This window comes from Mixophyes fleayi, chromosome 4 (assembly GCF_038048845.1).
Source record: "Mixophyes fleayi isolate aMixFle1 chromosome 4, aMixFle1.hap1, whole genome shotgun sequence".
NCBI classification, from domain to species: Eukaryota; Metazoa; Chordata; class Amphibia; order Anura; family Limnodynastidae; genus Mixophyes; species Mixophyes fleayi.
Window position 1 is genome coordinate 131,191,009 of NC_134405.1, and position 16,000 is coordinate 131,207,008.

Genomic DNA, 16,000 nt, shown 5'->3' on the forward strand with positions numbered 1-16,000 from the left:
CCTTCCTTTCAAATCAAGGGGGTAATGTCGGAGTCTCTAAATATATTTTGTGGTAAAAGATAAAAAAGTTCCCTGATCCCTGCATTAGGGGCATTGGGGGCAGCCCTTGTAGTTAGTAGCACCGGGGAGACATCAGCGGCATCGCTGAAACGAGCAGGAGGGGTTATGAAGCGCCTGGGCGAGACATACTGCTACTAGGGGAAGAGGGAAGGGATGGGACGGCAACAGGGAAAACAAAAGACAATAGACAAAAAAAAAACCACTTAAGAAAATACATGGGGAAGACACAGAATAGGAGGACAGGAAAAAGCAGGGAGAAAAACCAGAGAAAAGAAATAAAGAACAATAGAAAGCAAAATAGATACTGAAAGAACAGACAGTAAATTTAGATACTGATTAAACTTTCTGCACTTAACCTGACAGTGATCCGAACACCATGAATTCCTAACACATTCACAGCCTAACTCCACCCACCTGCCCCCATGGGAAGATCACATCATAAAACTTAACCCTATAAGGTAAGTGCCTGCTTTGTGACAAGCAGCTGCGTTTATCTGCATTCATCTTAAGGGCCTCATTTTTAATTAACACAATATGAGAACCACAGGTCCCTGAGATATCAAGACTACAGAGCCCAGAATGCACATGGTGATGAAACACAACATCTCTGCAGTCAGCAGTTGCTGGGAGGGGCAGCTGGACCAGTCTGGTAGATAGAGGATAAGATAGGGAGGCAGGCATAAAAGGAAGGAGGGAGGAGAGGAGACACTGAATCAGCACAGACTTGCTCTCTCACAAGGGCACTGACAGAACGTTCCTTAGAGGGGATCCTCAAAACAGAGAATTAGGGGATAAAAAGGAGGAGGGATAGATTAGGACTGTGCTGCGGGATTCTGGGAAGATCCATGTCATAATACATCCTGCTTAGATTGCATTCACTCCTCCCTGCATCGCCTTTCACCTGCAAGGAAATAAGGATTGTGGATTTGGGGAATGAGTGTGGAAAGGCGAGCTGCGTGTGCCCCTGTGGGGGGTCAGAGATCTAGTCTTTGACAGCTGGACCATTATCCCCTGACCCAGAGAGGATCACTGTGGGCTGTTTTGCTACTGGCTCTGTGGCAGGGATTTTTTTCTTCGCACTTGTTTCTGCAAGGACGAGATTTGGGGTGTCTACCATGGATCGGGGGTGTCGCAGGCTCAGCTGGTGCGAAGGATGCTTGTCCTGAATTGCGTCTACCTACCCAGGCAACACACATCCACTCGCAAGTGACACATATCATACACGGCCACTACACACACCGGGACACAGCAGTCCCTCTCCAAGTCAGTATACCGACACATAGAGGTGTATAAGGTACATCCCAGTACAGGCCAATGACATATACACCCTGTTCCAGATGGTGCTAGGAGAGAGAATATGAAGAGTCCTATCTGATGCAGAGATGATATAAGGTGAGCGTGTCTGTGTACATGTGCGTGTGAACATACCTCTGTACAGTGTGTGTGTGCTCGAGCATGTCAGTATAAATAAGTGCCGGGTATTCATTGTTAACACATCTGCCGTATTTGGGATTCTTTTTCCGCTCTTTAAATTATGCTTTGCACTTCTATGCTGGCCTGTATGGTTGTAATATCTTCTTATATACGTATTGATCTACATTATACAGATTTTGTTTCATGCATGTATAGATAATTGTATATGTAAATGTTTCTCGGTTTCTTTAAATTTACCTTGAAACATAAATGCGTGTGAAATAATCACGATGAACTAAATGTAAAAATGATGCAGTATCTGTATTTCAGAAGTGTCCTGCCTTGATATAGGTGGTCTATACGTGCGGATCATGTACTAGGATATCTGAGTTGATAATGTGCTTTTTACATGTGTGCACAGAGCATAATTTGTCAGTAATGTCTCGTATATCATTGTGCTGCTGTGCGCAATAGCTTACTGCCAGACAATTTTATGTGTGTAATCTAGTCTCACCAACTAAAACCTATTTCTTTTACATGTATACATCTATGTAAACATTCTTTAAGCTGCATATTGAAAATAGACATTTGTTTTTATCTACTAATACAGTTTATGCAATGCTCTTATCTCTAGTTTCATACAGAACTGTAAACTTACTGCAGATGAATGTGCAGAGACTGTTTTTGTGTTCTGTATAGTAGCCTTATAATGCATAACTTTCAGATCATGTCAGGAGCTGCTTTTTTTGACTAGCTGTCACTCACCTTCTCCTCCTTTCAAAAATATGGTGCATCCAATATTACAATTAGGTCCAGGCCAAACAATCAGATTTTCAAAGCTGCAGTGACAAGGTTTTTGTGTTTTCCCACAAAGATTATGGTGGAAGCCATCTTTGAGTGGCCTGGTGAAAAATAATGCTTTAAATCTGTTTTCTTGCCTGGCGTTGTTCATTCTCCCTCTTGGTACGTCCTGTACTAATCTCTGCTGTGTCCTATTCCACTCATCTTTATCCCTTTTCTGCCACTGTATTTTTCTGTCTTCTTTACAGTGTGCTATGCCATAATGTCAGACTTTCTCTCCTACCATTCACTCTTCTATGTATACTTTTGTTATTACAAGACATATCTGCCCTATTTCTTTTCTTCTCATTTCAAACATTATCCACATAACTTGGGCCCTAAGCCCTTAATGACAATACAATTGTCTGGCAATCTAAGCTGCAGAAGCGCTATTTCTGCTACCAGCTCCCTTGTACAGGCCCCCTGTACTTTGAGGGCTTCTTATTCTAATGACAACAGTACCTATCCTTTCTATTGATCTTCTCTTTCTGTACTCTGTCTTTCTTGATCTTTTCCTTAGGCTTCCCCCACCATTAATAATTTATTTTGCCTTCTTGTCTCAGCTCAGCTGACCTCACACTTGTAGTGCATCTCTGTTGTTTGGGGGTTCCCACACATGGGCTGATCCAGTATTCCACCCAAGAGCTGAGCGAGAGTATCATCGTTCAGTTTGGCCACACGCAAATTATTGCAGACCGTTAGTGTGGTTGGAAGATGACTGCACACACAACCGTGCATCTTCCATCCATCATGCCCAGCAATAATCCTATTGATTAGATATTTATGGGGCATGGACATTTGTTTTGGGGGGTGTGGTATGGCCAGCTTTATTCTTCTGCCTGTTACTGTCCTACAGTCTTGGTTTGTTTACTATTGTACCTAGTTATATGTTAATTTCCTTTTATTTTTTGCTAGTAGTAAGTAAAATTGGCCACACATATCTTGTTTAGTTTCTTTTGTTGCCATTTCTGTACAATGATATCAATTCACTGTGGAGGCAGACCCATTACAGTCTGTTCTTTTTTTATATCCAACTAATTTGGATCCAATTTTAAATCTATGAAAATAAATGATTACTTCACACACATGACAATGTTGATCTGACAGGGCAGGAAATGATTTGCTGTGCATGTGCAATGTAGGACATTTGTAGATTTCTTAGACTTTAATTGTACAATTACAATACATACACTTCAAGCAGGTTCAATCTGATCCTTTTTGGATTAAAATATTTCACCCGGTCTGATCAGATTCAATTTATTTGGCAATCTACATTTCATTGTATAGGATAGACTGCCACCCACAGACATAATGATTCTTTAACAATTGATTAAGGACCTATTAGATTGAATGACTGGATTGTAATGTGTGTGGCCATTTTAAGGGGTCCTTATTCTATGGGGTATGTTTACTAAACTGTGGGATTGAAAAAGTGGAGATGTTGCTTATTGCAACCAATCAGATTCTAGCTTTCATTTAATTAGTGCATTCTACAAAATGACAGCTAGAATCTGATTGGTTGCTATAGGCAACATCTCCACATTTTCAAACCCACAGTTTAATAAACATGAGTTTGGTTTCCCAAAATATGGGTTGCAACCCAGTTATGTATAAGTAATAAATAAGAAAGCATGATGCATAATGTTTTATTCAATTTATTATCTATACTGCACATATTGGTAGAAATACTTTTGTAGACAACCGTATAATTTTTGAGTGAAGTTCATAATTAATTAAAACATGAACTAGAAGGTCATAATATTGATTTATGGACATAATGGGGTTCTCAACTGAGACAAGTTATAGAGTCTGGCTTTAGAAAATATTTTATAGAAATTGCTACACTTTTTATGTTGGGGTGGGGGGAAAGTGTTTAGTGCTGTTTTACCCATTAATTGGATGTATTGTTTTTGAGGCTTTTACAATGCCAAATTTGCATAACTGAAGCCTGTAAGCATATAACAACGTTGGTGCATTTGCCCTATTCTGTAGCGTTATCAGTCCTGTCAATAAGCAGAATATATTGCCAGTATATGCAGAAGACAATTCATATCCACCCCTAAATCTGCACTTGTTAATGTTCTCCAATCAGCCCTGTAAAAAAAAATCAAAAAAAAATCAGTTTGACATATTCACTTATCAAGGAATGATTTGCTTCTTAGACTTTGGTGCCCTTAGGCACACACACACACACACACATATATATATATATATATATATATATATATATATATATATATATATATATTATAAAAAATTATAAATCCAGCGCTGGGCTTACAGTAATGTGCAGTCAAAAAGTCGTGGCATATGGGAAACCTATGCTTAAAGTTAACTTCTACCAGTTACTGTGTTAACCAAATGTCCAATAGTTAGTGGCTCTGGATTTAAAAATTATTTCAATTGATTTAAAGAGGGAAATCCATGCCTGTGGGTTGAGAACCACTAGTTTACTAAAGATATGTTCCACTGCTGTAGTCACATAAAAGTTAGTTATTATTATTTATAGTTAGATTTGATGAGACTGCTGGTTTGATGAAACCAGTGATTTTTCCTGCGGTTTCAAAACTGCCGGCTTTGCTGAAGGACAGACCGCCAGTAAATCGACTGATGTCTTGCCCCCATCATAAATAATAGCTTCCTTATATATTCATATTGCCCCCATAATATAATACAATAATATTGCCCCCTTCATATAATGAAAAAGAAAATTGCTCCCATAAGTTAATTATGACTTAATTTTGTACCATAATCAATAAATGATTGCCTCCATAATTCATTGGTGCCTTCCTTTATGCTCTGAATGCCAACATGCTGTTTGATCTATCTAGGCAATAAGAAACCGTTATAAAAAAAAACTTTGTCAGTTTTGCTGGGGGGTTTTGACTAAAGGGTTGGCGGTTTAGCTGTTTTGAATCCACCAAACATCACTGGCCATTTAACATCCCAGTCTCAACACCCACTATAGTAAATTCAACAGTTTGCAGCTCTAAACCGCCGGCGATGTGAAGTGGTTTATAACCCTCACCAAACACAATTTTTAGTAACTCTAATAAGACTTTGAAAGTTTTAGTGGTTTGTTCTTTATGCCACAAAGAAAAGGTGTAAATACTGCTAGTTTTGACAGAAATTATGCATAGCGGCACACCTTATAATATGACCTACTGATAAAGAAAGAATATCATAGAATAATATTATAACAGTAAGCAAAGCTATGTGTTTTATTGATTTTAAACTTTTGTATTTGACTTATTTCCCTCTTGACTATGGCATTATGTCCTTCCATTGTGTTATACTTTTGTACTCTTTACTCCCTCTAATAGGTTTTCCTAATATAGGCCACACTTGGTTTGGTCCCGATGAGCTTCTTTTTCCTGGTGTTCGGTACCCTGGTGTGGTCCAAAAGATTGTGCCGACTAAGATAAAGACTAAACAGTGTGCCCCTCTCAAGGAAGAATAATAGTGCTTCAATTAGTAAGGTGGAAATGATAAGGAACAGCCAGATTATACAGGTTACAGAACCTAATTGTTATCTGTTAACATATCACCCTTATCCTGCATTTTGAATTTGCAATGCACCACTGCCTGGGGAATTAGAAAGGTTTTTGAATCTGTCACGCAAGATAGATTTGCTTAGGACAGGCTACATCACCAAATTGTTCTTCGTCAGACCGGGGTGCACACTAAATCATCTGAATCTGTCTGCAAGAGGAAAGCTAAAAAGGTTCCCATTTTATTCTATGGTTCTTATACTCTCACTTAAAACCTTTCCCTGTCTCTTTTTAAGTTTAGATATCTATAAATGGTTTCTTGTTTGCAAACTGAATTCTTTTTCTAATTAAAAGAAATCCTGTTTATACGGTGTCACCCACCTCTACACCTTGCTTTACATTCACATTTCTTACTTCGCTGCATTTTGTTACACCCCTGCTTAATTTCTTCTTAACTGTTCTTAACTTGAGGTCATGACCTACATAATAGGTTGCCAGGCAAGCAGGGTAGGTCTCCATGATCTTTCAAAACTGTTGTGTGCTCCTTGCTAATTCATTATTTATTCATCATATTTTATATCATTTGGTAACATTTGCTAATGCTTATTATTAAATAATTGATATTGCCATTTATTATTCTAAATAGTATACCTAACTTGTCCTTAATAGAACAGCAATAAAAAATGTATAATACATTTGAAACATAACAATGCTTTCTGAAACTGACATAACTTGTGTTAGATAATAAAGAAAGATTACTAACCCCCCTGCCCTAATCCTCCTGCTCTACTATTGCTATTACAGGTCTCCCTGTAACACTATTCTTCTCTCTCTCATTTTTTAATATTTAAAGTTCATTTGTCTCAGAATTTACTATTACTTTATAATTACTGTTATTTTAGAAAACATTTTCACCATAATGTCTAGGGATGTGCACCGGCGACTTTTGAGGTCTCGTGTTTTGTGTTTTGGATCCGGATTTTCGTTATTTTTGAGGTTCGGATTTGTCTCGCAAAACACTTGACGAAAGGTCTCGGTTCGGATTTAAGGTATTGGATTCGGATTTTTTTTGAAAAAAACATAAAAAGTTTAAAAATCAAGTTTTTGGGCTTATTTTCACTCCTAGGCTATTATTAACCTCAATAACATTCAATAACAAGCATTTCCACTAATTTACAGTGTATTCTGAACACCTCACAATATAGTTATTAGTCCAAAACGTTGCAACAAGGTATCTTTCTGGACTGCGTAGAGGAGTGGGTCACCACAATATATATTAAAAACCCTGAACTTTTATGATTCGCACCAATAATTGTACCTGGACTGCGTAGAGGAGTGGGTCACCACAATATATTAAAAACCCTGAACTTTTATGAATCGCACCAATAAATGTACCTGGACTGCGTAGAGGAGTGGGTCACCACAATATATATAATAAGAAAACCATCAACTGGTTTGATTCGCACCAATAAATGTACCTGGACTGCGTAGAGGAGTGGGTCACCACAATATATTAAAAACCCTGAACTTTTATGAATCGCACCAATAAATGTACCTGGACTGCGTAGAGGAGTGGGTCACCACAATATATATAATAAGAAAACCATCAACTTGTTTGATTCGCACCAATAAATGTACCTGGACTGCGTAGAGGAGTGGGTCACCACAATATCTTAAAAACCCTGAACTTTTATGAATCGCACCAATAAATGTACCTGGACTGCGTAGAGGAGTGGGTCACCACAATATATATAATAAGAAAACCATCAACTTGTTTGATTCGCACCAATAAATGTACCTGGACTGCGTAGAGGAGTGGGTCACCACAATATATTAAAAACCCTGAACTTTTATGAATCGCACCAATAAATGTACCTGGACTGCGTAGAGGAGTGGGTCACCACAATATCTTAAAAACCCTGAACTTTTATGAATCGCACCAATAAATGTACCTGGACTGCGTAGAGGAGTGGGTCACCACAATATATATAATAAGAAAACCATCAACTTGTTTGATTCGCACCAATAAATGTACCTGGACTGCGTAGAGGAGTGGGTCACCACAATATATATAATAAGAAAACCATCAACTTGTTTGATTCGCACCAATAAATGTACCTGGACTGCGTAGAGGAGTGGGCACTGGGCACCACAATAAAATATATAAAAAACCTTCAACAGGTCTGCATTACACTACACATACGGCTGCTCCTCCATCCTCTCCATCATATACATGTTGGAGTTTTAGCATGTGACAACCTCTTGTTTTTGATAATGTCAGTGCATTTTGAATATTTTTCAATTTGCCCCACACCACTGAATGTACTTTATCTATGATACGCATCTATCTATCTTGACTGCGTAGTGTGGTGGCCCCGGTACACAATTTGGTACCGGGGCCACAATAAAATAAATACACCCTCCACGTGTCAGAATTCCACCAAACAAGTATCTGGACTGCGTAGTGGGGTGGCCCCGGTACCCAACTTGATACCGGGGCCACAATAAAATAAATACACCCTCCACGTGTCAGAATTCCACCAAACAAGTATCTGGACTGCGTAGTGGGGTGGCCCCGGTACCCAACTTGATACCGGGGCCACAATAAAATAAATACACCCTCCACGTGTCAGAATTCCACCAAACAAGTATCTGGACTGCGTAGTGGGGTGGCCCCGGTACCCAACTTGATACCGGGGCCACAATACCTCCTCCAAACATGCTACAGACAATTCGTCATTGAGATCCCATTAAGTATGTTAAAGACAGACAGGGTCCAAGTGTTATTAGTTGACTTTGTAAAGAAAAAAACTGTCCCTGTTGCACATAGTCGTGCAATGAAGACTTACTTTTTCATTTAAAGGCACGATCTTTCAAGTGTAGTGTTTGTAAGTCTAAGTCATATTATACTTTTGGTAAAATTGGTTTTTTTGGTTCCTCTTTATGTTAATTAATTAGTAATAGAATTAAAGTAGGAAATAGAATTAAATAGAATTAAAGTAGGAAATAGAGTGGTATAGAGTTGTAGTGTGGTATAGATAGAGTGGTCCACACAATATAATAATAAAACCCTCAACTGGTCTGAATTCCACCAAACAAGTATCTTGACTGCGTAGTGTGGTGGCCCCGGTACACAATTTGGTACCGAGGCCACAATATAATTAAAAAACCCTCCACGTGTCGGAATTCCACCAAACAAGTATCTGGACTGCATAGTGGGGTGGCCCCGGTACCCAATTTGATACCGGGGCCACAATACCTCCTCAAAACATGCTCCAGACAATTCGTCATTGACAGACCCCAGACAGACAGGGTCGTAGTGTTACTGTTTGACTTTGTAAACCCAAAAAAATGTCCCTGTTGCACTTGCACATAGTCGTGCAATCAAGACTGACTTTTTCATTTAAAGGCACGATCTTTCAAGTGTCAGAAAGAGAGAGAAGACACAGGAGAGGAGAGTTGTAGCTGGGGACCTGGGGTGGAAGCTCCCAGGCTCCCCCAGCATTGCCTGGAAGTCTGAGCGTGGTGACTGAGCCAGGGCAAGGAATGTGTGCCCTGGATGAGGGGGAGAACTCCATGCCACTATAGTGAACCCAAGAGAGAGGGGGACACTGCACATGGAAGAGGCCCTGGAGTGAGGGCTGCTACAAGAGGCATGGTAGCTGTAGTGTCAGATCCTGAGGCTGAGAGTACACAGAGTGACGTGTCAGAGCACAGGAGACATTATCCCCGCAGAGGAGGGATGAGCTGCAGTTGAGAGGTCTGCTGTTGAAATAGGACATGCACACTTTAACAAACCAATCATTTCAGCGACAGGGCCTACCAAACAACTTTGACTGAAATGATTGGTTTGTTTGGGCCCCCACACCAAAAAAGCTATTCATCTCTCCCTGTACAGACTAAACAGGCTCTACTGAGGCAAGATGTCGTCCTCATCCTCAACCTCTGATTCCTCTCCCCCTACAGTGTCTACTTCCTCCTCATCACACATTATCAATTCGTCCCCGCTGGACTCCACAACCACAGGTCCCTCTGTAGTATCTGGAGGGCAGTGCTGTACTTCATTGAGGAATTGATTATTCATTTTTATAAACATCATTTTTTCAACGTTGTGAGGAAGCAACCTCCTTCGCCGCTCACTGACCAGGTTCCCCGCTGCACTAAAAACTCTTTCCGAGTACACACTGGAGGGGGGACAACTCAGGTAAAATAGAGCCAGTTTGTACAGGGGCTTCCAAACTGCCTTTTTTTCCTGCCAGTAACAATATGGACTGTCTGACATGTCTACTTGGATGGTGTCAGCAAAGTAATCATCCACAATTTTTTCTATTGTGACAGCATCCAATGCAGCGAGAGTAGACATGTCTGCAATGGTTGGCAGGTCCTTCAGTCCGGACCAGATGTTATCAGCATCCCCGCCAGTGCCTCTTTTGGGAAAACTGAGCTTTTTCCTCGCAGCCATAGATGTGGAAGAAAATGAGGGTGGAGCTGTTGGCATGTCACGGTCCTCTTCAGAGGACAATCTCCTGACCAGCAGGTCTTTGCACCGCTGTAGATTTGTGTCCGCCGGAAACAGAGACACAACATACGCTTTAAACCGAGGATCGAGCACGGTGGCCAGAATGTATTCCTCTGACTTTAAAAGAGTGACCACCCTCGGATCCTGGCAAAGCGTACGAAGGGCTACATCCACAAGAGCTACATGCTTGCTGTAATCGCAATGGCTTACCAGCTCCTCCCTCACTTTCTCCAGCTGCTTCTGCAACAGCCTGATCAGGGGAATGACCTGACTCAAGCTGGCAGTGTCGGAACTGACTTCTCGTGTGGCAAGTTCAAATGGCTGCAGAACCTTGCACAACACGGAAATCAGTCTCCACTGCGCTTGACTCAGGCGCATCCCCACTCCTTTGCCTATGTCGTAGGTGGCTGTGTAGGCCTGAATGGCCTTTTGCTGCTCCTCCATCCTCTGCAGCATATAGAGGGTGGAGTTCCAGCGCGTCACAACCTCTTGTTTGAGGTGATGGCAGGGCAGGTTCAAGCTTTTCTGATGTGCCTCTAGTCTGCGGTAGGCACTGGCTGAATGCCGAAAGTGTCCAGCAATTTTGCGGGCCACCGCAAGCATCTCCTGCACACCCCTGTCACTCTTGAGGTAATGCTGCACCACCAAATTAATGGTGTGGGCAAAACATGGGACGTGCTGGAAATTGCCCATATTTAATGCCCGCACAATGTTACTATGGCATTGTCTGACACCACAAATCCCCATGAGAGTCTAAGTGGGGTAAGCCACTGGGAGATAATTTCCCTCATTTTCTCTAATATGTTGGCAGCGTTGTGCCTCTTATTAAAGCCTGTAATGCACAATGTTGCCTGCCTTGCATGAGCAGCCATTTTGTAGATGCTGCTACTGATGCAGCTGTTGCTGTTGCTGCGGAAGGGGATGCATCTACCCAGTGGGCTGTCACAGTCATATAGTCCTTCGTTTGCCCAGAACCACTTGTCCACATGTCCGTGGTTAAGTGGACAGTGGGTACAACCGCATTTTAAGAGCACTGAGGACACTTGATCGTACTTCTCTGTACATTTTTGGTATCCGCCTGCCTAGTGAAGTGAATCTCGAGGGATTTGGTACCGGGGACACAATACCTCCATCAACCCTCTAAATCCCACTCCACTGATGGCGGACACCGGGCGCACGTCTAACACCAACATTGCAGTTACAGCCGCAGTTATACGCTTTGCAATAGGGTGACTACTATCGTATTTGGTGGTCATGGCAAACGACTGTTGGACGGTCAAATTGGTTTGGTGAAAGACTTAGCGGTCTTACGACTTCCCTCTGGGAAGATGACCGACTAACAGCAGCAACAGCAGCAGTGGCAGTAGTAGGCGTACCGCTGCAGGATTCCTCGGATGAATCCCGTATTGAGGAGGACTCAGTCTGGCTGGTGACTTGGGCTGCAGGACTGAATCTGATGGAGATTGTGGAGGAAGTTGACGAGGAGGGTGTTGCTGGTGTGTATCCAACTGGACCACGGGATTTAGGTGTCCCTGTACCGATGAGGGTCCTAGCCCCAGTTCCTGAACTAACCACTGAACTATGAAGGTTATTCAGGTGACGTATAAGGGAGGATGTTCCTAGGTGGGCAGATCCTTACCCCTGCTTATTTGAGCTTTACATAAGCTACATATTGCCATACATTGGTTGTCTGGATTTGGATAAAAATAACTCCAGACCGAAGAGGTGCATTTTTTGGTCTTCTGACCAGGCATGACGATGGCTTTTTCATCCCATGGACATCAGCTGTTTCCCCCCCTGGTGCCTCATTTTACAATAACCACATCACCATCCTCATCATCAAGTTCCTCCACAGCGCCAGCTACATCATCAATAGCCTCCTCCCGAGCCACCTCTTCCCGTCAGTGATGGAAGGTCAGGCTTGACAACCACCAACACGCTTGGACTCGCCTTGGGGAATTGTGATAATTTCTCTTTAGAAGGCAGAGTTGTTTGCTGTTTTTGTGCTGACAGCATAACTCTCTTCAATTTTTTGTAGGGGGGGGGGAGGAGGAGGAGGGCTAAGATCCGTGGGTGAAGCTGAACCACTAGTCATGAACACGGGCCAGGGCCTAAGCCGTTCCTTGCCACTCCGTGTCGTAAATGGCATATTGGCAACTTTACGTTTCTCCTCAGATGATTTTAAGTTTCTCTTTTTGCTACTTTTTCTTAACTTGGGCTTTTGGATTTTACATGCCCGGTACTACGAGATTGGCATCGGGCTTGGAAGACGACGTTGATGGCATTTCATCGTCTATGTCATGACTAGTGGCAGCAGCTTCAGCATTAGGAGGAAGTGGGTCTGATCTTTCCCTACTTTATCCTCCAAATTTTTGGTCTCCATTATATGTAGCACAAGATACTGCAGAATGTGTGAACTTGGTAATATTGCAGTACCAATGGACTTATAATGCTGGATTGGTTTTGCAAATTTGGTTATAATTATTATATATATTTTTTTTTTTACATTTTTTATTTTTTTTTACTTTTTTTTTATTTTTTACAAACTTGGGAATAATGGGGAAATAACTATGCCCTTAGAAGCACAGAGCACAGGACACAGCACCACTGGACTGAACAGGACACGGCACAGGACCCAGCAGCACTACGGAACTCAGCAGGACAGAGCACAGGACACAGCACCACTGGACTGATACTGCAGAATGTGTAAACTTTGTAATATTGCAGTACCACTGGACTTTTACTGCTGAATGTGTGAACTTGGTAATATTGCAGTACAATGGACTTATAATGCTGGATTGGTTTGCAAATTTGGTTATAATTATTATATATATTTTTTTTTTTTTTTAATTTTTTATTTTTTTTTACTTTTTTTTTATTTTTTACAAACTTGGGAATAATGGGGAAATAACTATGCCCTTAGAAGCACAGAGCACAGGACACAGCACCACTGGACTGAACAGGACACGGCACAGGACCCAGCAGCACTACGGAACTCAGCAGGACAGAGCACAGACACAGCACCACTGGACTGATACTGCAGAATGTGTAAACTTTGTAATATTGCAGTACCACTGGACTTTTACTGCTGAATGTGTGAACTTGGTAATATTGCAGTACCAATGGACTTATAATGCTGGATTGGTTTTGCAAATTTGGTTATAATTATTATATATTTTTTTTTTTTTTAATTTTTTTATTTTTTTTACTTTTTTTTTATTTTTTACAAACTTGGGAATAATGGGGAAATAACTATGCCCTTAGAAGCACAGAGCACAGGACACAGCACCACTGACTGAACAGGACACGGCACAGGACCCAGCAGCACTACGGAACTCAGCAGGACAGAGCACAGGACACAGCACCACTGGACTGATACTGCAGAATGTGTAAACTTGTAATATTGCAGTACCACTGGACTTTTACTGCTGAATGTGTGAACTTGGTAATATTGCAGTACCAATGGCTTATACTGCAGGATTGGTTGTGAAAATTTTGTGGTAATTAAAAATATTAAAGTAGTTTTTGGTATTTTATAAAAAAAACTTTTTTTTATTTTTTAAACACAGGGGAATATTGGGGAAATAACTATGCCCATAGAAGCACCAGAGCACAGGACACAGCACCACTGGACTGAACAGGACACAGCACAGGACCCAGCAGCACCACTGACCTCAGAAGGACAGAGCACAGCACACAGCACCACTGGACTGATACTGCAGAACACAGCACAGCACAGCACAGCACAGCACTAAACAGCACAGCACTAACAGCACAGAACTAAACAGCACAGAACTAAACAGCACAGAGGACCACCTAACACACCCTCCCTCTACCCTGATCAATGCCCGAGTTGAAGATGCGGCGACTAGCGGGGAATTTATAGGATCCGAGTATCGCGAGATCCGACAACGGGATTATGAGTCAGAGCCTCAGTTTCACTTTTGAATTTGGCGCCAATACCCGGATCTGTCTCGGATCCGACTCGGATCCGCAACGTTCGGGTGGGCTCGGATTTCAGAAATCCGAGCGCGCTCATCCCTAATAATGTCCCATTTACTGTGCATGTGTGTTAGGGTGGGGTGGGGGGGAGGAGTCTAAGCCTGCTGCACTCATGGGGGTATATTTACTAAACTGCAGGTTTGAAAAGTGGAGATCTTGCCTATAGCAACCAATGAGATTCTAGTTATCATGTATGTAGTATATTCTACAAAATGACGTCTAGGGCCTGATTCATTAAGGATCTTAAATGAAGTGGATTCTTATTTCAGTCTCCTGGACAAAACCATGTTGCAATGCAAGGGGTGCAAATGAGTGTTCTGTTTTGCACATGAGTTAAATACTATCTGATTTTTCATGTAGCACACAAATACTTGATAGCTTATTTGTACACTGAAATTTAAAGATGATATTTGTGTGCTACATGAAAAAACAGTCAGTTATTAACTTATGTGCAATACAGAATGCTAATTTGCACCCTTTCATTGTAACATGGTTTTGTCCAGGAGACTGAAATAAGAATCCTCTTCATTTAAGAACCTTAATGAATCAGGCCCCTAGATTCTGATTGGTTAGTATACGCAACATTTCCAACTTTTAAAACTCGCAGTTTAGTAAATATAGCCCTTGGTCTTTTGCATGTTTAGTGTTGCAATAGTATGTTTGAGGAAGGGTGGTAAGAAGTCTTGGTTGTCCCCAAACTATCGTCTCCTTATCCTCCACGTTTAGAGCTGGTGGAGTGGTATCCTAGCAACTAAAAATTTGGCCTGGCGTCATGGAAGTAGTTTAGTTGTGACTTGTGTTTAATGATACAAGTGTGTCCAGGTAAGTCACAAGCAGATCCTCCTCCTAAAACCTTGTCCTCCCAGCTTTAATAAGTTATTTATTATGGGGTGTACTGAGGTACTTTATGAGTGTACCCATGGGTGCTGTAGTCACTGGCAGAACCTCCAGTGATAGGAACATGTAATAAATGGTGTAAGAACTCCATTTTATAACTGTGGGCTTGTCTGTGTTAACCCCTGATATTAAATAACATTGATACATGAACACTTTCCTCTTAATCAAAATGGCCTCACATCATGTCTTATTGTTGTTGCAGAAGCCAAGGTCTTACCAGTAATTACTACATCATTGTGGTCATACAGACAGGGGTAGAATTAAGCTCTGTTCTCACCTGTCAGTCTTGTATTTCTGTAACACAGGAAGACAAGGGTGTCTGTATTTAACTGTCATCTTTATCATTATGGCCTCTCTATTTATCCTCTCTAATCTAATATCTTTCTAATATCTTTCTACTTGCTTTCTTCTACTTTTCTTCTACTCCCCAACTTCCTATTTCATCATGTTGTCCCTACTGTTACTCTTAATCCACCTGTCTGTATTTGTTTTCCTTTCCCTTTCTCTTTCTGCGTGCACTCTCTCTGTGCGCTCTCTCTCGTCTTTCTCTTCCTCTCCTGTGTCTTCCTCTCGTTCTCTTTTCTCTCTTCCTCTATTCTCTCTCATCCCTCGCTTCCATTATTCTCTCTCATCCTTCTTGTCCATATCCGTTACTATCTCTCTCTCTCTCTCTCTCACTCTGCTCTACCACTCTCTCTCACTCTGCCTCTACCTCTACCTGTCTCTCTCTCTCTCTCTCCCTCCCTCCCTCCCTCCCTCCATCTCTCTCTCTCTCTCA

The 16,000-nt window shown here is 41.5% G+C and overlaps 1 protein-coding gene across 1 annotated transcript in view; it reads left to right on the plus strand.

Annotated features, from left to right (window-relative positions):
• The first annotated feature begins 716 nt into the window (after window positions 1–716).
• LINGO1 (leucine rich repeat and Ig domain containing 1) overlaps window positions 717–16,000 on the plus strand; it is a 233,686-nt gene continuing 218,402 nt past the window's right edge. Inside the window, exon 1 of the mRNA XM_075208283.1 lies at window positions 717–1,452. The gene's annotated coding sequence lies outside the window, so the exon portion shown is untranslated. The remainder of the gene's footprint in view (window positions 1,453–16,000) is intronic.